Source organism: Pleurodeles waltl, chromosome 2_2 (genome assembly GCF_031143425.1).
Source record: "Pleurodeles waltl isolate 20211129_DDA chromosome 2_2, aPleWal1.hap1.20221129, whole genome shotgun sequence".
Taxonomy (NCBI): domain Eukaryota; kingdom Metazoa; phylum Chordata; class Amphibia; order Caudata; family Salamandridae; genus Pleurodeles; species Pleurodeles waltl.
Window position 1 is genome coordinate 1062082324 of NC_090439.1, and position 22702 is coordinate 1062105025.

General features: G+C 44.0%; 1 protein-coding gene across 1 annotated transcript in view; it reads right to left on the reverse strand.

Annotated features, from left to right (window-relative positions):
• The window catches only part of COL22A1 (collagen type XXII alpha 1 chain), a 900581-nt gene that overhangs the window by 561159 nt on the left and 316720 nt on the right, over nt 1-22702 (reverse strand). The gene's annotated exons all lie outside the window — the stretch shown is intronic.

The window sequence follows — 22702 nt, forward strand, 5'->3', positions numbered from 1 at the left end:
AATAAATATGTCAAGAAGAGAGTTAAGCTAAAGAATTCATTCTCTATAAGGCCATTTTATGGAGCATCCCTGTATGCAGGTAGCAACAGTAACTAAGTAAACAAATCACAAATGTGCCTCTAGGGAGGCTCTAACTTACCTGTTGTATTACTGTATTTTAAGTAGAAAAAAGAGAATGTGCGCATTGCTGCTGATTTGTGAAAGGATGTTTTGGGGACATTGAGAATTAATCATACGAATAATCTAGTGGCACGTAGCTTCAACCCCACATCAGGGGTAATAAGTGCTAAATAAATGCAATTACAAACCAATTACAAAATAATGTACCTATTAGACCTGGGCAAAATTTTTACATTTCATTTTGAAAATTCTCGGAATTCAATTTTGCATGAAAACTGAATGTCTGGGTGTGTCTTACACCAAAAAAATAAATCATTCACATGAGATACTGCCATGGTGACTGGTTTGTGGTTAAAAAAAATGGCTCTCGCAAAGAATTCTCTGTCAAATTGCAGACATTTGACTGTGGGGAAAACACACACTCAATTTCAACGCTGGTGTTTGCCCCGTAGTGATTACCGTTTTGGCTTTAGTCAGTGCTTGAAATGGAAAAATAGAAGTGCATGTGCTCTGCCTCACAGTACCTGCTTGTTTCTGAGAGGTGCTGGTACTCTCCAATTAAAAGTACTACGGCCCGTATTTATACTTTTTTAGCGCCGCATTTGCGCCGCTTTTTGACGCAAAAGCAACGCAAACTTACAAAATCCAATTGTATTTTGTTAGTTTACGCCGCTTTTGCGTCAAAAAGCGGCGCAAACGCAGCGCTAAAAAAGTATAAATTCGGGCCTACGTTTTCCATGAGAAGTGCAGGTACTCTCCCTTTCAAAATAAAAAAGTGCCAGTACTCAGTACTGGACAGTACCGGCCCATTTAAAGCACTGGCTTTAGTTTTTTTTTAAATCAGAGGTGCCCCCAATGTACTCCCCTCTCTTCCCAACCTATGGGCATTTCACCATTTCCAATTTCAGCACTTTTGAATTAGGCACCAGAGACGTTTTAAGGCATGGGCAAAGGGGGCTCTAGCCCCGGACCCCAGACTCCTCCCCATGCTGCCAGCCCTGTCTGCAGAGAGCCTTGCCCTGATGACACTGAATAATTCTTAACCAGATTGTTTTAAATACTGTTTACCTGTAATTTCGTTTTAATGCGGGTGATGTGTGAGAGTCTATTGCAGACATTTAGCAAAGAAACGTCCTTCATGCAACATCCATAAAAAGTTCCTTTTAGATCAATAAAGGACTTTGCATATGAGAAATGAGAGGGTATCAGAGATTATATGCATTTTTATTAGTGAGCTGCTGCCCCTGAATATTAGCTGTAAACACATTTAGAATTTGGACCAGTGTGCCTGTGCACATGTCAGTGACATGGCCAAAGAGGGCATGAAAGAGCTGCAACTGGATAATAAACTGTAAGCTGTTCTTAACAGGGGCCCCTGAAATACGTTTGATCAGGGGCCCCCAAAACCCTTAAGATGTCCCTGTTAGGCACTGCAGTGTGCGGCGAAATGTCAGACGGCAATAAAAATGCAGCATCAAGTCTGCATACCTTTTCTTCCCCTACAGACCATTTTCTGTTTGCACCAGTCCACCACATAATACAATTGTACAAAATCTTGTGGGTGTTTAATTCATGGAATTTTGTACACATAACATTTGTATATTTTACGAGTTTAATAAAAATCTTACACAGACCGAGTAACTACCACGCAGCCAAACAAATATTATATTACAGGATTAAAATCCAGCAAAGTGGCCTAAAGTCAGGGAAACAAGAAGTAATGCTCTGTGCTAACCAGGGGTTGAAATCAGGACTGAAACCAATCAGGAGGATTATGTTTATGGAGACATTTGAGGAGTTTTGGACAACAGTCATAGATTGAACACTAAACTTAAGTTGTTGGTCCTGAGAAACATGAAGGCTAGACTAGAGCTAGGGAAGTTTTTTGAGAAGACTGAAACAGGATTGATGTGACAAGCAAAATGGTAGTCACTCCCTCAATTTTTCTTCACTTTCTAGATATGTTTATGTGCATTGGAGAACTAAAAAGTGATAAGAAAAGTTGCTTAATACTAGGCACAATGCAACTGCATTCATGTAGGAAATTAGACTAGCTGACAGGATACGCAAGATTCAGTTACTGAGCCATTGATCAGCAAACCTGGCAAGGACCCTTGGGGGGTCAGACCTAAGATTTGATGTAGGTCTGCAAAGCAATCATTCAACATGTTGTCTTGTAGTCCAATAAAATAAGCCAACATATGTATCAACGTGGCTTTGCTTAGTCCAGTCACGAGAAGGGTTTAATGAAGTTCCTTCTAAGCTTCCATGATTTGGGGAGTATGTTTGGGACCGTTCTAGAATTTCCTCTAGTAGTCATCGGGACTAGTCCATTCTTCATAATTCCTATTCTACCAGGTAGAAACAAACTACTAATTTGGAATATTTGTAATCAGTTATCTATGCCTACCAGCAGCATAGTTATCTCACACTTCCTTGGGGATTTTTTTCTGGTTTTATACATGCATGAAGCTGTACTCCCTATGCTACATAACAAGAGCTATGTGCTGGCTACTATGAGCTTTAACATAAGCTGTTCACCCTTTGTGCATGGACCAAGACCACATTTTCTTCTTTCAGTGACACCTGGCTTTCCACTTGGGCCTGGCAAAGTGCTTTGCTATTCTTGTTCTCTAGTATGGGCAAAACTCCTCATAGCCATGTCCTTGAACTCCAAATTGTAATGATCTTCATCAACACCCGTCTCTTAACCTTAGGCCAGAAGGGAGGGTACGGTGCCTTTCACAGCTTCTTAATGGTCATGAATACCAGGCCGAAAAAGGTTGGCCAGGACAATTTCCATCTGCTCCAAATATTTGCAAACATCTAAGCTATTTAAATATTGAGCCAAACGTTGTGTTTTACTGCTCTGGCTGCTCTGCTGTTGTTAAACTCAGACAAGTCACATTCACAGCAATCACCACAAATGCAGGAAATTCATCATGGGTAAGAGACAGGGCTGAACTCCAACCCTTCAAACCAGAATACTCCATAAAAGAAAGATTTTATTGCAGCTCACCTTGGATTATTTTGCACAGAGAAAACACAAGGGCAGCTCAACCTCCACATCTCCCTCTTTCCTCTCCTTGGACTATCTGGGTGGCATCACATAATGTTTCACCAGAGCAGTCTCCATGGCGTGTTAACTTGTGTTGTGGGCCATAGCTTCCAGGTCCTGCAATACACCTTGGGAACAGGATAAGGCTGCTCTTCCCAGCAACCCCCCCTTGCTGAAGACTAGCTAGCTGGAATCACAAATTTGTAGAATAACTAAGGCCCAACTGCCACAGTCTGCGACTACACACTGGGGCCCCAATCTGGCAGTTTGTAGAGTTATTATATGAACAAATCTGCAAGGATCCTGTGCTTGTTGCTTCTTGGATGTTGGAACTGTGAACTGCCCATCACCTCAAGCATAAGAGTGAACCTAAACCCCCACTAAGTCCAGATTCCCACCCTGCTGCTGTTACAACTGTATGAAATGCCCAGTCAACTAAAAGACCCCAGAGGAGCTCATACGCATTATTTAGATCACTAAATTGAAGAATGGCTTTGCAAAACCTTTTTATATGCACTTCCCTCCTTAACACACATTCTGTGTATTTGTGCATAATCAATCTCCTCTAAGCATAAAGCCATTGGCCAGGTGTTAACTGCACCATGGGACCTGAAATATCTGAGATTCAGGACCCAGGAAAAACCCAAACTCTAAACCAGGAGGGACCCTTCATCTCCTTAAAACTTTTCACTATTAAGGTTTCTGGCTATCAAACCTATCTGGTTGGCAAGCCTAATAATCTATTGGACCAGTAGTTGTCGATTACAAGACACCTGTACACAAACTTGCTTTACCCCAGGTTCACCCCATAAACACCTGACCACAAGCATTGGAAATGCTATAGAAATGCTAGAGACCTATATGTTGGCTTTATTAGGTAAAATCAAATGAATCAAATTCATTTATTGATTGTATATTGGGAGTGTACTGAACTTCCTTAGAAAAAGGCATGATAAGGAAGTAAATGTTTAGGTAGGGGTTTATTATTAATCTTCTCTGGGCCTCTTGAAAAGTCAGTATATCTTTATTTCTTTGTACTTGTTTTACTTTTTACTGTGTGATATTTAAGGTATTGTTATAGATGTATTTACTTTTCAAAGTAACAGCACTGACAGAACAGTTTATCAGTATTTTAAATGTTATTATGATATTATACCCTACCTCGGCTCAGTCTTCTTAGTGCCTATAATGAGCTAGGCCTTGGCTACTCAGCCAGGATACCATGGAGTGCAAAGGTCCAACAGGGGCTAGCATGCAGCCTCTACTCTGTCTGCTTGATACTCTCTTATATGGCACAGAACTAATAAAGACCTCTAGAGGGTCCTAGGCATTGCAAGTGACTTTCCCATCAGTGCGGGCAGATCGAAGTTAGACAGGAGTTGAACATTTTCATTAAACCTTCCCAGAGGCCCTGTTAGACAAAACCTCTGCATAGTTGAAGGGCTCCACTTAGAGAAAGTGCTGTCTTATTTTTCCCAGCTCTGTCCAATGGAACTAGATCAAGTGATCCATTATCAAGGCATTTTGCCACATTCTGGCATCACTTTAGCAGGATAGTCCAGAAAAGGAGGAATTTTAAAGTCTGAATGGGACTTCCCAATGAATACCAGAGCTAGATAGGGCCAAGTCACAAGGGAAGCACTTAGGACAGCTTCTTCCAGCCAAGCAGTGGCTGCTGTCTCTAATCCCCTTGACTCCGGAGCGTGCGTAGATGCTCTGTGGCATGTGTGGATGGACCTGCTTCTCCAGCTCAACAGAAGTCAATAGTGTGTTAATGTCAATGAACCAAAATGACTAGTTACCTTATGTTCAAAAGTAAAGGGAGGAATCCAAACCTGCTTTCAACTAGTATTTCAGGTACATCAGGCAAAACCACTTAAATGTGGAAATGCTGGTATCAGACCTGCACCCGTGTAATGTAACCAATAAGTTAGCAAAGTAATAATTTCGGGGAATAAAGACAAAATCTAACTCTCCTTATTTTGTGCGGCTAAAATGTAATCTTTTATCACTTCAACCTAGACTTCTCAATAATAATACATAATTGGCTCCACTTAACATAAAAGGTAATATAATTGACCCGTTTTGTATACCAAAATCTCCCTCTTGTTGTCACCACTTGAACAAACCCAGGGGTGATTTGATCTCATATTAAAGTTATCTTTTATATCACCGCCTGTGCTTTCACTACTAGAATGTTTTATGAAAGGTCTAAGCTGACCTCTCAGTACACACGTTTTTCAAGAGTAATGCACATACCAGTAAGAAATCAAATATGCAAGTGGATTTCATTGATCTTCCTTGAGGGGGCATGCCCATCCATTAAAAGCTATGAACCGTACTAAATATGTTGTGCTCAAGAACCGGGCAACATAACTACTCCCTGTTCTTGTTAGTTGCATTTTTTTACATGACTATTTTCAAAAGTGAAAATATATACATTTTAATTAAGGTTTATATGCAGCTAAAAGGGCCATTGCTCAAGGAGCTAGTGCTGCATATTCTTGCTTATGCCTCTCATGTAAAACCATGTTTGGTAACATGTTTCAACCCTTTCTTTTTCTTTAAAAGGGGTTTAAATAACCTAAATGCTCATTTAGTGCCCCCCTGCCATTATACTTTATGAAATATTCAACATTTGGATTACTTTACATATCTGCTATAATCATAGCTTTAAAGAAATGTGTTAATAAGGTGTAATATCATAAATAATGCAAAGGGTGTTCTAATAAGTTGTAATATCATATGAAAACTGTGAAAGGCGTCTCATGGGCTCGAAATGATAGGGTAAGGCTGTCTGTTCCAAGTGCTACAATGTTATTTCCGTTTTAGGAAATTACCCCTGGGTAAGATTATGCGTCACAAAAATGAGGGTATTACAGAAACAGTATATAGATGCTCCTCCTTAACAAGAAATTGTTTATTAATGCTGTGATTTCGATTTTATATAGTTGGCAAATGCGTCAAATACCATTTTCGTAGGATGCTTTGAACACACGCAACAGATGGACCAAAATAATGACAGCTTGGGATAAAGTATATTGGGATATAATACGATGCCAAACTCTGACCATGTTTTTCTCTCAACTTTATAATATCCCAGGATGCCCATTTAGAAAGCTCTAAGACATGCAATTACCTCTGGCCATATGTTGCATATTATACTAAAAGTAAAAGGGTGGGTGAAAGGAGGTGCAATTAACTCCCTTTACAAGTCAATCTCGGTTGTACTTAAGTCCTTCTTACTTGTGTTACTGAGATGTAAAGGATCTGTGTTCACAGAAGTGATTATTAAACATTCACTTTCAGAGATTTCTCGGCTTTATGCTAAAGCATACAGATTAGTTGTGCCCTTTTTCAGAAGTTATCTCAGAATTAAACTGAACAATAGGAGACGGCATTTCAAAGGAATACATTTGTAGTCAGTTTAAGTAGCCTGCGCTATGCCTAGTGTACACGTAAGGAATTTTTCAATTAAATTCTAAGCAGTACCCATTCATGTTGTAGTTTTGAAGAATAAGGGTTCCTGACACCCTAGATAACAAGAAGAGCACTTCTCACTTGCTTCAATGTACTTGGTTGCCTGAGAAATTACCAAGCAGGCCTGAGAGTGCTGGATCCCTAATTTACCCTTAGGCCTAGCAGGTACACTGTACTCTTGGGCTGGCAATACTCGGTAAATTATTGTGTACAGCTTTGTCTAGCCTTGAGCTGAGCCCAAGATGAAATGTCCTATAAAGAACTAATAGCCAGCTCTGCATGGAAGTGCAACTGATAAAAATAATAAAAACACCACTGCTAAAATGAAGCTTCTGCTAAAATAACAAAAGGAACAAAATGAAAGGCAACTGGGTGAAAGGGCACAGGCCACAGGGCTGGAGATAAAATAAATGTGCCCATGCAAAGCACTAAAATAACCTCATGACATCCTATCTGCTGAAATTTATTTTCGTTGGCTTCAGGACAATTTACCACTGCTAGCTAGTAATAAAGTGCTTGTGCTGTGTTCTCTGCCCCAATTTAATTGCAAAGGGTCTGTCTCCAGCACATTGACAAATAACCTGGCACAAGCCTATTGTCTCCCCAGGTCCCTTGAAGCCTACGCCCGGCATGAAAGGAACTCCCAAAACCAGATGGGGGGAACTCTAGACGTTTCTCCCACTTAAAAACTGGCACCAGAGATAAATATTGGACCCTCAGATCAACACTTCAGTAATCCACTGGAATTGTGGCTTCCCTGAAGAAGGGCTGCTATGCTGCTAGAGGACTGTCCTGCTGGGATTAGCCTGCCCTGCTCTCTGAGAAGGAAGACCGGAGCTGCTTCCCTAATCCTAGGGTTAGTGACCTCAAGGGTCAGTTGGATGGCCTCCTATTCTGAGTTACAGGGACACAACAAACTCTAGACGTGTCCCTCCAACTGCCCAGTTGACCTGCTGCCCTGTACCTGTCTGGGCCTGTAAATGGACCTGCCTCAGCACTGCTGGCTTCTGCTAGAGTAAGTCCCTAATTCTCAAGATGTGCCTCCCCAGGTCCAGGATCTTTTGGCTGGCATCAGAGAGAACTCCTCCTGGCGTAGCCCAAGGTTCTGCAAATAATCAGTATGAAGCCTTGAAATGCCTCACCCCACAGCTGCAAGCTTCATCGAAACCAAAGATGGGTGGCATGAAGCCCTGCAATGTCTTGCCTTATAGCTGAAAGTTTAATCAGAACCGACAGTGAGCAATGTGTAGTTGGAAACTGCATCCAAACTGATGGCGAGTGATGCAAAGCCTTACGGCACAGCTGACAGCTTCATTGGAACAGATGTTGGACAATGCAAACCTTGGACTCTGCCTGCTGTGAGTCTTGCCCCTAAAGTGGTGCCACCCCAGTTCTGGGACTTTGGAAATGGGTCTGAGGGTGCTATGCCAGTCCAGCTGTGAGACCAGCATAAGTGATGGAGTGTGACGTATCGCAATGGAACTACCGCGCAACACACACCTGACGTTGGAGCGCTGCAGCCAATCAAAACCATTGCTGTGCGACAGTAGACTTTGCATTCCAGTCTCACATCTCCTCAGACCCATCACTGCATGACCCATCCATGATGAAGGACTTCACATCGCATCCTTGGAGCTCCTCAGAACTGCCGCTTTGCAGCACATCTTCAACGCCAGACTCCGCACTCCTGACGTCAGCTCATCAGAAATTCCACTGCATGACGTATTCTAGATGTGGATTTTCATAACTCTCAGAAATCAGGGTTTTAGGTACTTTGTTCAGTGGGCCTAACTTGGGCTCTATCGTGGTTGGCCTGAACTTGTGACTTTGTCCCAGTCCAGTGCGACCAGATACCCTCAGTTGGAGCTTTGTGCCTTTTGGTGCTACTATTATTTAAAACGATCAAATTTAATGTCTCCAGTTCTACTGATAGGATTTTTGTCATTTGGGTTTCAAATTATTTATTACGTGACACTCTACTTTTCTAAATTGGTGTGAGATTTTTCTTCTTTTGTGTTTTCACTTTATTACTGTTTGTGTGCTGCACAAATACTTTACACTTTATCTCTAAGTTACTGATTTTCAGCCCAGCTACCAGAGGGTTAAGCCAGGTTAATTTAGTGACTCTTGCGGTTCACCCTGACCGGATTGTTGTTGTTGTTGCTTGAGAAGGGTTAATAACTCAGTTTCTCACACTCCTGATATTTCAAGCTTTCATGCATTAATATCAGTGACACTGTTGTAAATAATGATTCCATCAGTTCACATATCAAAGTTGAGTTAATTACATGCTGCTCTGTTGATATTCCTGATAATTGATTGCATTCAATGGAATTCTAACTATACCTTACTTAAAGTTTTCATTTACTATATATGAAAATACCAGCCGAAATAATATAAAAACTGAATATCTGAAATAAGGCATTATCCAGGCTCTTTTATTAATTATATCATCAATTTAATAAGTTGTAATTAGCCTTTTTTTAAATTATTGTTATTCACCACTTATTTCTTAAATCACATTCTTTGACCACATGGAAAACATTATGAGCCTGATTTTCCAAACTGAGGGCCATGGCCGTGGTGTCCCCCCCAAGTGTATGACAATGTTACCGCTGGGCTGACCAATGGAAGCATTATATTGCGCCATCCCCACCAGGCTGAAAGGCGAGAACAGTGCTACAGTATTGGTCTCGGCTTCCTTAAGGCAGCCGAGGCCAGTACTTTAGCACACCACCACTATCGGAATGTGCACTTTCTGCAAAGCAGACAGTGCACGTTCTGATGATGCTGAGCACGGGGGGCCAGCACTGGATTTCCTCCAGCCTTTCCATGGTGGGGTGACCGACATGGATAGGCTGCCAGAAAGCTGTGTGGTAATCAGCACAGCAGTGCTGGGTACAACTCAGAATGCTGTCAGCCTGTTGGGAACGATGTTCCTGGCGGTGACAGGGATCCCCTGGCGGGTCTGTCCACCAGGCTTGTAATGTGGCAGTTGGACCGCCTGAAGTGCAGCTGTGCGACCATCACTGCGAGTGTGGCACTCCTCGGACCGCCACACTCGTAATGGGGCCCTTACTCTAAAGTGAGGATAAATGTGATTATGAAGGAAATTATTTACCCTCCCCATGCCTAATCTAAAAGAAATGTGAAACTCTGATTCTCATTAGAATGTATGGTTCTTATAAAAAGCTCATTGATGCCCTTTGGCCCAAGTTGGTGCAACATTAACCTACTAAAAAAACGTAGAACTGCTGTAAGTAATGCCATGCCATAGGAAAAAGACAAACCAATCCAGGAAGGGCTGGCTTTAGCACTGGTGGCACCAAGTGCGATAATCTTTTTTGACACCACGCTCAATTACCTCCTTCTGTGCCCCTCATGACTCCATAGCCCCTCTCAAATGCATTTCATTTGATTTATAGCACTGCTCATACCACTGTATGGAGTCAAAGCACTTTACATCAAACAGGCACTCATTATGCAAGGATAATGAATGACATGGGTACATTCGAATGAGGCCCAGACCCACCACCAGCGCCTTAAGACCCTCACAGATGAGTAGTTGCACTTTACAAAAACTGATTGATTGATTGATACATTAGAAAATTGGACATTTTACATAAAATGAGGATTACAAGGTGTAGGAATCACGTCATTCATACTGGTAGGCAGTGCACTTTAAGAGTATTTGGTCTGGAGAAGCCAAAGTTTGAACTTAAAACAGACCACAGGATTAGTATGAGGTTATTCTAGTACTATTTTATGGGTTCGTTATTTTAGTCATAGGCTTGCAGCTTGTGCCTTTTAGCCTAGAAAATAATTAATTTTATTATTTTAGCAGAGCCTTCATCCTGTGATGATGTTTTAATTCTTTTATCTGTTGTTTGCTCTGCTTAGGAAATGTTTTCATTTCTTAGCACATCTTCACTCTGCTTTTCTCAAGGCTGTACACCATAATCTTGTTAGTACAAAATAGAACGTCATATTCCCATTCACTTCATGGAAACATACCTGTTTTTACATAAGGGCAGTTTTCTTAGAACATCAGATGTTTTAGTAAGAAAACACTTGCCACCACATGCTGTTGCTTCATTGCAACTGTCTGCTGAGACTAAACATATTTTCCACCTACGTAGGAGAAGACCCTTGAAAGACCAACAGCCCTCTTCGCTTCTACCATTTTCAGGTATGGGGGATGGTGTCTTCCCAGGGGTCCTGAAGGGTGGATTAGGGCTATCACTGCTGTGTTCTAGTATAGAACATTTGTGGTATAGGTAGGAATTATTACACCTAGAATTGTGACACTATGGTGGGACTTTTCTTATGTTTCACTTTCTTGGTCACTGCTCTGCTACTGTCATGTTCATTATCCTTATTATTGCAGCACATGCTTTTTATCTAGGATGCAGTTGATTCAATACAATTTAATGAACCAAGTCCTGCTTCTGTTTGTCTTTGCATGTGTGAGACAAATGCAACTGAGAGTAAAGAATAAGATGTGTTCCACCACGTTTTTCCTGAGAAGTCAGAATGTCATGCGCACAGCTGCCACAAATCATCTCTACTCTTGGGTACTCGTGAGGTACTGCTAACTGGTGGGGAGGGCTAGGCCGACAGTTGTCCCACAGGTTGGAATTGGATTCAGTTCCCCACAATACTGTGGTGGCGCCGGCCAAATCCAGCAATGCCATTGGTACAATGAGAGAAAACAAAACAGTATTTTGGGTTGGCTTTACTAATAATAATGTATTTCTACCCAAACAATTTTTAGCAACATTAGAATAATGAATACCTGGAGGGAAAAACATAACATTGTAACCTATACGATGCAGTTTGCATGCAGCTTTTGATGACAGTTCAATGGTCACTGTGCTATATTAGGATTGTAACTTAAGAACTGCAAGTCACAAAAGTTCCTCTGTGATAGAAGTAGTAACCCACTGAGCTAGCCACATAAAAATCAGTTCTGTGGTCTGCATGGCACACATTCTTTGCAGCAGGCATATTAACCCTCTGTGCGACTTTATGATGAGTCACAACTGCCACGAGACAAAACTCTGATCTCTCTCCAGCGGAAACATTAATCACCAGAGTTATCTTCATTTTTATTGTTGCCAGAAAACTGTTGAATACTCAAGGAGCTGTTCAGCAGTGCTTTTAAACCTGTCAGTTATTTCTACAAATTGCACCTCTGAGCTAAGTGCCAGTAAGTAAGGGCTACTCCAGTTGCACAGTGATAAAGCTGACCCTTATGCACGGTGCTTGCCAATTAAAACTACAACAGTGGCATTGCAGTCTGGTGACAGTCTAGGTGTTGGAACCAAGAAAAGGTTGGGAATGTCCCCACGTTGTAGGTGTACATCTACATAGATGAAATCCCCATTTATTGTTAGGTGAATTATCAATGTATTCAAATTTTGCCTGGCTGATGAGGGTGATACCCTGAAACCGGTCCCAGGATGCTTGTTTCCGGTCCTGGGAGGACCTGGATTCGCAGTTTGGGCTGGACTGTTCCCATGAGGAACAGGGTCAAGACTGATTTGCATTTACCTAGATCCAAACTGTGGTGGCATGGTGAGCAAAAGAACGATGGATTAAACCCAGATCTGTGACTGGGGGTGAGTGTTTGCATTGTTCAGCACTCCGTCCATCATCCTTTTGTGTTGTTAGAATTTGCACAACTAGAAGGAAGTGCAGTTTGACATTGACTTGTGCTGAGAGAGTTGAACTCAGAGGTGGCGCCCCCGAGGCACAGGTGTAAGGTGGGGGGCACAATCCTTCAAAGGCCTCATTCAGCCCATAACAATGACTATCTGTGAGATGAAGGTGATTTAGGGGCCCCTGTTAACATTCTGTAAAAGGACTCATTATTATGTGTTGGACCACCGAATGAACTGCGCTGTACTCTACTATGACCTGACAGTCACTGGAATCTGTAGAATCAAGCTGACATTGTTCAGAGAATGGCTGACTGCCAAGAGAAATCTTCTTAGTCTTTAATTGAAACTACTCTGGTTTATGATGCAGGGCAGTGTCCCGCCTGTGGTTTTAATCACACATCCTCGGCAGAGCTATAAATACACAAAGATCACATTATCCTGGCATGGCTTCTGATTTTAAGCATGCAAGGATTCTCCAAAATGAAGCTGGTCTTCAATTAAATAGTGGTCCACTTCAAATTCCACTATGTAAAGCATAACCTGTCCCACTCTGTGGGACCCACTCTCTTCCGCTTTCCTTGCACTGTTTTTATAATATCAGACCAGCAAGCATTGCATCTTACCTGTGGGCCCTAGTCTCAAAAAAGTCAGAAGATTTTCAACCTTCACAGATTTCCAGCCTTTTTGAAATTCACAAACGATTTTCAGACAATACCTAGATATCTGAGGTGGTGACAGGTTTCCCGGAATACTCCTGGGAAACTTGTGTGAGTTATGTTTGCATGCGAGAACGTACACAGTTATAATCAGTGATTTGGGAAAATAATTAACAAGTGAAAACGCATTTTTTTAAACTTTTTCCTTTTTGGTAGGCATGAGGAAATCACCATTTTTGGTAAGTGCTTCTTTCACCTTCTCATCCTGGGACGGGATTTATTATTGCTCATGATACACGTAAATTTAATCTCTTTCCTAGGGTAAAACCTTTACCAGTATGAAACAATGCCAAAGATAAGTTTGGGGATATCCACAAACTAGCAGTGCATTCCTGCCCAGTGACACCCATTTTGTGCCAATCCCCAATCCTGAAATGTACTCACATGTAAATCTTAGTTTAGTTTAGTTTATTGGATTTATAAAGTGCGTGGCTACCCGCAGGCCTCCCAGAGCTAAAGCGGAAAAAGAACAGACTGCAGGAGTAGAAAATTAAGCTCTGAACAACAAGGTTTTCAGGTTCCTACGAAAGGAGAGTTCATGATTTTTCTTGCGAAGCTCCGATAACATCACCTCTGTTTTTTCTTCATTTATCTGAAGTTTGCAGTCAGCCATCCATCTGGCTAGCGCTTGGAGACTAGTTGGGATTGATCCAGATTAGAATTTGTGGAAAATGAAAAAAAACAGCTGAGTGTCATTGGCGTAAGAAACCAACGACAGACCGTACGGTTCTGCAATCTCAGCTAACAGCAACATATAGAGATTAAACAGAGTGGACTCATGGAGGAACCTTGAGGCACCCCACAATTGAGGGAAAAACTGTTGGAGAGGTAAGAACGATCAAGAACTTGGAAGGTCTGATCCTCCAAAAAACAGGAAAGCCATTTCAAGGCACAGCCATTGATACTTGCCTCAGAAATTCTTTGTACCAAAATGGTGTGGTCTATGGTATCAAATGCTGCGCTAAGGTCTAACAGAATGATGGCCATGGAGTCCCCTGGGTCAAGACGACGTCTTACATCTTCCACAACTGCAAGCAGTGCAGTCTCAGTGCTATGTTGGTGTCTGAAATCCATTTGCATGTGCTGAAGAATCTCATGCTCCTCGAGAAAGCCTGAAGTATGTCTGTTGACAAGTTTTTCAATTCGTTTGGACATAGCAGGAAATACAGAGATCGGACTATAGTTGGTGAAAAGAGCAGCATCAAGATGAGGCTTTTTTAGTAGTGACTTGACTATAGCATGCTTCCAGTGTGAAGGGTTCTGTCCTGTTGTGAGGGATGCGTTAAGGAGGTTGTTCAGGACAGGGACAATGATACCTGACCCCCCTGGCCAGAATGTGGGGAGGAGCTGGGTCCAGCGGGGATATGGATTTTATGGAATGTAGAAGACTGGTTGCTAAATCTTCAGTGAGGAGAGGGAAGGCCTGTAGAGAAACTGTAGAGTTTTGAGCCAAACCCTGACCAACAAGATTGACTTCCTGAGCAGGCTTGTCAGGGAAGGCTGAATAAATGTGTAATATTTTCTTTAGAAAGAAACAGACAAGCTTGTTACTATGTTCCATGGAGGCCTCCATGAGGTCAGTATGTGAGGGTGGCTGAAGAATCTCTTTAAAGATTTGAAAATTTTCTTTAGGAGAGTTGGAGGACTGTTCTATTTTAAATGGATAATAGGAGGTCTGGGTGGACCTTATTTCTGAATGAAAGTTTCTGATCGCTTTCCTGTATTCGGATTTAGAGGAATTATCATACATTTTTCTCCACCTTCTTTCCAAGCATTTGCACTCCTTTTTTAGCTGCCGCAGCTGAGGGATAAACCAAGGGGATTATAGTAGTGGTAGTAGTAGTGGTCTCTACCGGGAGTACAGTGTCCAATGAGTTGGAGATCCACTCATTTATTGTATCTGACAGTGCGGAAGTATGATCCAAGAGGTTAGGTTTGGAATTTACGAGAATGGAAGTCCATTCTCTGAGATTCAGCTTGGGCCAGCGGCGGCCCATTTGCCTATTCAAAGGTATGGGAGCGGAGGGAATGGGGAGTTTGAGCAAGATAAAAAAATGGTCAGACCATAACAACAGGAGAGGAGCCTGAGCTGATAGATCTGTGACATTGCTAAATACGAGATTAATGGTATGCCCCTTCATATGCATACGACCAGTGAACAGCTGAATAAGATCCAGCACTGCAAGATCTTCATGTTGGAAAATCCTACTAGAAGTGCAAAACCAACGTTTGAGAATAGTAAAAGCAGGTTTTTTTGCATGTGTAATTCAAGCTTAAACAAAAAAAAGATTGTTTTGAGAAGTGGGTCCCAATTATTGGACCAGAAATACATAGACCAAACTATTCATCCAATATACCTTTGTAATGTGGAAGTCTCAAATGAAAAGCATTCCTGCTATCAAGGTTTATTTGTAACAAACATTCCATAAAGAAGGTGCATGCCTCACAATAGCATGTCCATCTTTGGGGTTTTATTTTTGCTACTTGAATTTAATGTAAAGCACATTAGTTGATATTAGAACATTGGAATAGCTAGAGCTCCACTGAAGATAATCGAGTGGCAGAGAGCGATGATGTTGGTTATTGGTATGGTGCACCAACATTACAACTTTTCTCATTCTGTTTCTCCCTGTTAAATTCTCAACATTTCACACTTTGTGGCTCTGGCCTGTCGCCTAGAACAGGACATTTAGTACCCACTCTATGTAAGTTGCAGGCATCTGTCATCTGAGCATTCATATTGTTAGAATAAAAAATACTTAGAGAAGCCAGAAAGTTTAACTCATGATGACACTTGGAAAAAAAATCTAATTAACAGTAACATTTTTCAAAAGATTTTTTGAAACAAAATTGGGGACTTTGTGGGAGGTTTCTGGATATTGGAGCAGTAAAGGAAAAGATTTTGGGGTCGATGGAAAAGGCCGTCCGCCGAAGTCCTGAGAGGTAGGTTGCTGCCAGTGCAGCCGCCTCCCATCGGCCCCATTACGAGTTTCCCACTGGTCCAGCAGGAAACGACCTACAGCATTGTTGCCGGCTCGTAGTAGAGCCAGCAGCAATGCTGTAGTGTGTAGGGTGCACTACAAACAAGGTAGACAGTGAACCTTGCGATGGGGCTGGCCTGGGGGACCTCTGCGCTGCCCGTACCAAGTCTCTGTCAGCCATTTCATGGCGGTGCTACCACCATGAAACCTCTGGTGGAGAGGGGAGTCATGATCCCCAGGGCAATGCTGCTTGCAGTGCTGCCATGGAGTTTGGGACCGCCGGCATCGTCAGTCCGTCCTGTGGCGGTAAAGTGGCAGTGCTGGCAGTCCAATCGCGGAGCTACTGCCGCGATCATAATGAGGCGGTCGTACTGCCACATTGGTGGCAGTCCAGCCGCCACCCCGACCCTTTTGGTCTTAATGAGGGCCATTGTCTGTTAGAGCTTCGATGTAGAAGGGTGTAACTAGAAAAAAACTCAATAGTTAGTTGAGAAGTACTTAAAACTCGTTTCTAACTCAAGTGTATTGATCAATGTTCTAATACACCTGTGGTAGGAAAAAGAAAACACAGGCAAAGGGATCGAAAGAGAAACCCTGGATTGAATTTCACGGAGTGGGATTTTCACAGGATCAGCACAGGCTGATCTTAGGGCCAGATGTAGCAAAGTAAAATTTTGCGAGTTGCAAATTGCGAGTCATACCGACTCGCAATTTGCAACTCGCAAAATTTTATGCAGAAAGGTGTCTCAGACACCTTCTGCGACTCGCTATGGGGTCGCAAAGACCCACTTCATGAATATTAATGAGGTGGGTCGCATTTTGCGACCCCATAGCGAGTCCATGCACTCACAGGGACGGTGGCCTGCTGGAGACAGCAGACCTCCATGTCTGTGACTGCTTTTTTAATAAAGCAGTTTTTTTTTTCTTTTTGCAGCCCGTTTTCCTTAAAGGAAAACGAATTGCAAAACGAAAAACTTCCGAAACCATTTGGTTTCGTTTTTTTCAGAGCAGGCAGTGGTCCATAGGACCACTTCCTGCTCTGAAAAAACATTTTTTTCGTCATTCACAAAGGGGAAGGGGTCCCATTGAGACGCCTTCCCTTTTGCGAATGAGTTACCACCCACTTCAAGTGGGTGGTAACTGCGAGTTGGTTTGCGATCGCATTCGCGGTCACAAAGCAACTCAGCATGGCGATGCGGTCGCAAATAGGAAGGGAACACCCCTTCCTATTTGCGAGTCGCATCCCCAAATTGCGAGTCGCAACCGACTCGCAATTTGGGGATGTGCATCGCGTTAGGCTTTTTGCATGGCGCAAACTGCGTTTTTCGCAGTTTGCGACATGCAAACAGCTACCTACATCTGGCCCTTTGTGTTTGGAAGAATGGTATATCAATAAACTATAATGTTATTTTGGAGACCACCTAGGGAGAGAGGTGAACATATTACAAAAACACATTTCCCACATAAAATCAAATCAGCTGATGACCTTTGCATTGGGAGATAATCTTCACACATTTATATTCTCAGTCGGCAGTGTAAACCTATAAAGCTTCTAATTTGCCCTCTTAAAAAAAATAGAAACCCAGCAAGGTGAGTACCGCGGGGGCGAGACGGAACACAGGATGACAGGACATAACACGGGTCACACAAGGGGCACGCTTAAGAAGACCGCGTGCGCCAGAGCGTGACCCCTGACGCTGACGTCAGCAGTACTCTAGAGAGCTGCTGCAAGATCAAATTGTTATTTTCGACGGAAAATGTCTCGCAGTGATACTTTTTATGTGTTCCTTTTTCTGTTTTCCGTGATAACTTATATCCAGTTGCCTCGCGGAGGGTATTGGTCAGTATTTTATTTTGAATGAGTCACCGTCGGTTGCCGAGAGGACACTAATTGATTCTGTAAAGAAAAATCACGGTCTGGTACCTCGGAGTCCGGTGCTATATTTTCACTATGTGCTGCTACCGGGAGCAGAAACAACAAATGTATTTGGATGAGTCATTCTGTATTCTCATGTACTCGAGCCTTTCTTCCACCGCAGATTTCCGAGAGAGGTAAACTGATGAAGGATGAACTTGGAGGACTCTCCTGGAGTGGATAAAAGTCACTGAAAATATTTGGTTTTCTACATTGCTGAACTTTATTTTGGATGCCATAGGCGGTCAACAGGATGCAAGGTTAAGATCATTGTTCATCTAATCATTAAGGATTTATTATTTTAAAAAAAGCTTGATGTTCAGATTTAAACTTAGTGTTTAAACACATTTTCAAAGCGAATTTCTGCAAACAAAAAAACTAAGCACCATATTTTGCCTCAGTCCCACTTCAAAATGTAGCTGAAGCATATAAGTCAGACATATTGTATCTTTTCAAATCGTTGTTCATGCTTCCATTTTCTTACGATAATGGTATTACTCCTAGTCCTACTCCCTCGCCTTCCTTTTAACCAATGAGGCCTCCCGCCTCCCCTCTAGACCCTCCCTTCCCCTTTCAAAAACCCCCCCCACCCTTATCCCCTCATGTACAAAAACCAAGCCCAAGCTGCAACTCGGACAGTCCGTACCGGGAGGGTGGGAGGGAACGGAAAAGGAAGGCGAGGGAGTAGGACTAGGAGTAATGCCATTATCGTAAGAAAATGGAAGCATTACCTCCCGTCCCTCCCTCGCCTTCCTTTTAACCAATGAGACATAGCAAGAAAACACACAGGAGACGGACATCGAGTTGCAAGACCTTTATTTAATATCCTGCACCAAGAACATCCCAAACATTATCTCATAGAGGATAAGACCCGGTGACCTAACACCGACTCCAAACTACCCAAGTCCGACAGCCTATAATGACGCACAAACGTCGAAGGAGAAGCCCAAGTGGCGGCCCTGCAAATTTCCACCACGGAAGTCCCCTGAAGCTCCGCCACCGTAGCCGCCATGCCTCTGGTAGATCTCCCCTGAATCCCTTGAGGAGGAACCACCTCTTTCAAGGAATAGGCCAACAGAATTAAAGATCGAACCCACCGACTCAAGGAAGCCGTGGAAGGTTTCTCACCTTTGCGAGCCGGACCAAAATTAACAAACAGTGAATCCCCTTTACGAAAAGGAGCCACCACCCGCAGATACTCCAACAAAACCCTGCGCACATCCAACGAATGCAAACGGACCTCCTCCCTTGAGGAGGGATTCGGACAAAATGAAGGAAGGATGACCTCCTGCCGGGAGTGGAACGAAGAATTGACTTTAGGAATAAAGGAAGGTACCGGAACCAGAACCACCCGATCGTGAAAAATCTTACAAAAAGGAAAGGAACAAGCCAATGCCCCCAATTCCCCCAACCGACGAGCCGAAGTAATGGCTACCAAAAAGAATGTCTTCAAAGATAGATGGCGCAAATCACAGTCCCCCAAAGGTTCAAAAGGGGGCTCCGTCAACACATCCAAAACCAAGGACAGATCCCATGAAGGAAAAGAACGTACCGGGCGAGGAAATAAATTAACAAGCCCTTGAAAAAATCTCGGCATCAAGCGCCCTTCATCCTGAAGATTACGCCATGGTCCTCTGAATGCCTGAATAGCCGCCCACTGCACCCGAAGAGATGCCACTGACAACCCTAAATGAGCACCGTCCTGCAGGAACTGCATCACCTCAAAGATAGAAGCGCAGGTAGGATCTAACTCACGACTTAAGCACCATGACGAAAACACCTTCCACTGTCTACCATAAGAAAGCAAAGTGGAACGTCTCCTCGAAGCCAGCAATGTAGAACTCAAAGCTACCGGCACCCCCAGACCTGTCAATCCCCGTCGTTCAACTTCCAGGCCGTCAAGTGTAACCTTCTCAATGACCCCAATGGGAGGCAGGGAAACTCCAGGGGAGACGGACAAAGAGGCAGAGGCCACATCCTCCCGTCCGCCATCAGCCTCAACAAGGGGAACCAATTCGCCCTCGGCCAAAGTGGCGCAATTAGGACAACCCTGGACCCCAGATCCCTCACACGTAACAGAAACGCCCTGAGTAGTTGAAAAGGAGGGAACGCATACAAAAGGCCCTGCGGCCAAGGACATGACATCCCGTCCACCTCCCATGCTTGGGGACATCGAAACCGGGAGCAGAAGCGATCCACTTTCGCATTCCCTACTGACGCAAACACATCCAGCACTGGAAGACCCCAAAGCCGAACCAGATGCTGAAACAGAGACTTCCGGAGAGAGAAAAGTTGAGAGGAAGGAATCACTCTGCTCAGCCGATCCGCCCGAACATTCACCACCCCCCGAATGTACGTAGCCCTGAGAGAAGGAACCCACTCCTGAGCCCACACAAAAATCTCCCTGACTAGATTGAACAGAGCCCTTGACCTGGTCCCTCCTTGCCGATTGACATAAGCCTTGGCCACTAAGTTGTCTGTGCGAACCAGAACCGCCGAACCCCTCAGGGAATCCTGAAAATGGACCAGAGCCAGGAATACTGCCCGCAATTCGCGCCAATTCGACGACCGACTCGCCTCCCGAGGGGACCAAAACCCCTGAATCTGAGCCGACCCCATCCATGCCCCCCAACCGGAGAGGCTGGCATCCGTCGTCACCACCACGGGTCTCAGAGGCGATAAAGAAACCCCTATCCTCAGGTGGTCTGCATCCAACCACCATTGCAACTCTCTGTGAATCAATCCGGACCCTGGAACCCTGTCCATCAGAGAACCGGACCCTGGTGTCCACCTTCTCAAGAACCATGTCATCAAGCACAGGAGATGGAAACGTGCCCAAGGAACCAGAAATATCACCGACGCCAAATGACCCTGCAGACGCAACCATAGAAGAGCTCGGGGAACAAACCGCAACAATACCTTCTTTACCAAAGTCTGTAGGACACCCAACCATTTTTCTGACACAGTCACCAACCCAAGAAGAGTCTGAAACCGAGCTCCCAGAAAAACCAGATCCTGGGACGGCACTAAGTCTGACTTCTCCCAATTGATTAAAAACCCGTGGTTTTGCAGGACCCCCAGAACATGGACCACCTGCTTCTGCAAAAGGTCTCGTGATTGGGCATGAATCAAAATGTCGTCTAGATAAGGATGCAGAAATACCCCTTCTGAATGAAGCAAAGCCACTAGAGGAGCCAGCACCTTTGTGAAAATTCGAGGAGAAGATTTTAGACCGAAAGGCAGAACGCAAAACTGATAATGGTCCTGACCCACAGCAAACCTCAGGAACTTTTGAGAGGATCTTGCCACCGGTACGTGTAGGTAAGCATCCTGCAGATCCAGTGACACCAGAAAGTCCCCGTGTCTGACAAATGGAAAAATAGTCTGAATGGACAGCATGCGGAAATGCACTGTCCTGATCCAGGTATTCACCTCCTTTAGATTGAGCACCGGCCGAAATCCCCCTGAAACTTTCTGCACAAGAAACAAGACCGAATAAGTGCCCTGACCCCGCTCGTCTAGCGGAACGTGGGAAATGGCCCCCTTGACCAGTAAGTCCCGCACTCCGTCCAATAATGCTCTTCTCCGTGACCCCTCTGAAGGCAGAGGTGTGGGACGTACCCCTGAATCTGGAGGAACCACCACAAAATCTATGACATAACCATTGGCCACAATGTCTAGTACCCAATGATCGTTTACACTGTCCTTCCAAGCCGAAAGAAAGTGACTCAGTCTTCCCCCAACCGGCCCTCTGCCAGGCCCACAGTGATTGTCAGGACCCCTTCTTGAAACCACCCCGGGTCGCAGGAGCAGACTTCTTAGGTGAAAAACGCGGCTGAAAACGCCGTTTCCTAAATGAAAAGGATTTAGCATCCCTAGTAGGAGAAGATCTGGAATGTTTCTTCCACCCTTTACCCGAAGAAGAACCCCCTTTATAAGGTAAGGCATGCTTCCGTTCCTTAAAAGCCTTGGAAAGCATGGATGGCAATTGTTCTCCAAACAAGGTACGACCTTCAAACGGCAGTCTCAACAAGGCCGCCTTTTCCCCCGGATCAGCCTTCCAGGAACGCAACCAGAGGGACCTACGAGCCCCAATCAAAGACCCAGATGCCAGAGCCGAAGTACGGACCACATCCGAAGACACATCAGCCAACAATCTGGCCTGCTGCTCCATACCAGCCAGGAGCTCCGAACATTCTGCCCCTTCCTGTACAGCCACCGCCAGTTTATCAAAGTCTTGAACCAATGACTGTGACGCATAAGCAGAATAAATCCCTGCCCTCAGCGCCAGATTTTCCGCAGCAAAAGCCCTCTTAAGACCCGAATCCACTTTACGGTCAGTGGCATCCGTAGGCACACAATCCTCCGGATTGACTGCCGTTTTGCCAATCAGAGTAGCCAAAATAGAGTCCAGGCGTACTGAAGGAGGCAAAACCTCCTCACCCTCAAGTAAGTAAAGTTTCTGAAGGAATCGTGGAACCTGAGCCTTATCCACATCCTTCCACTCACGAAACACCATATCCCTCACAGGTCCCTGAAAAGGCATGGCAAACTTTGAAGGTGTCTTATATTGAGGAAATAAATGAGAATCCGAGTCTGCAGGTTGAAACACTGGGAAACCCAAATTGTCCCGAACATGTGCCATCACTTCCCACATATCTTCTCTGGAAACATATTTCCCCCCAGATGACGTCGATGGGGCCTCATCCTCACTCTCCGATGAGGATTTCCTAGCTGCTACCGATGAATGCGCACATTTAGACTGACCA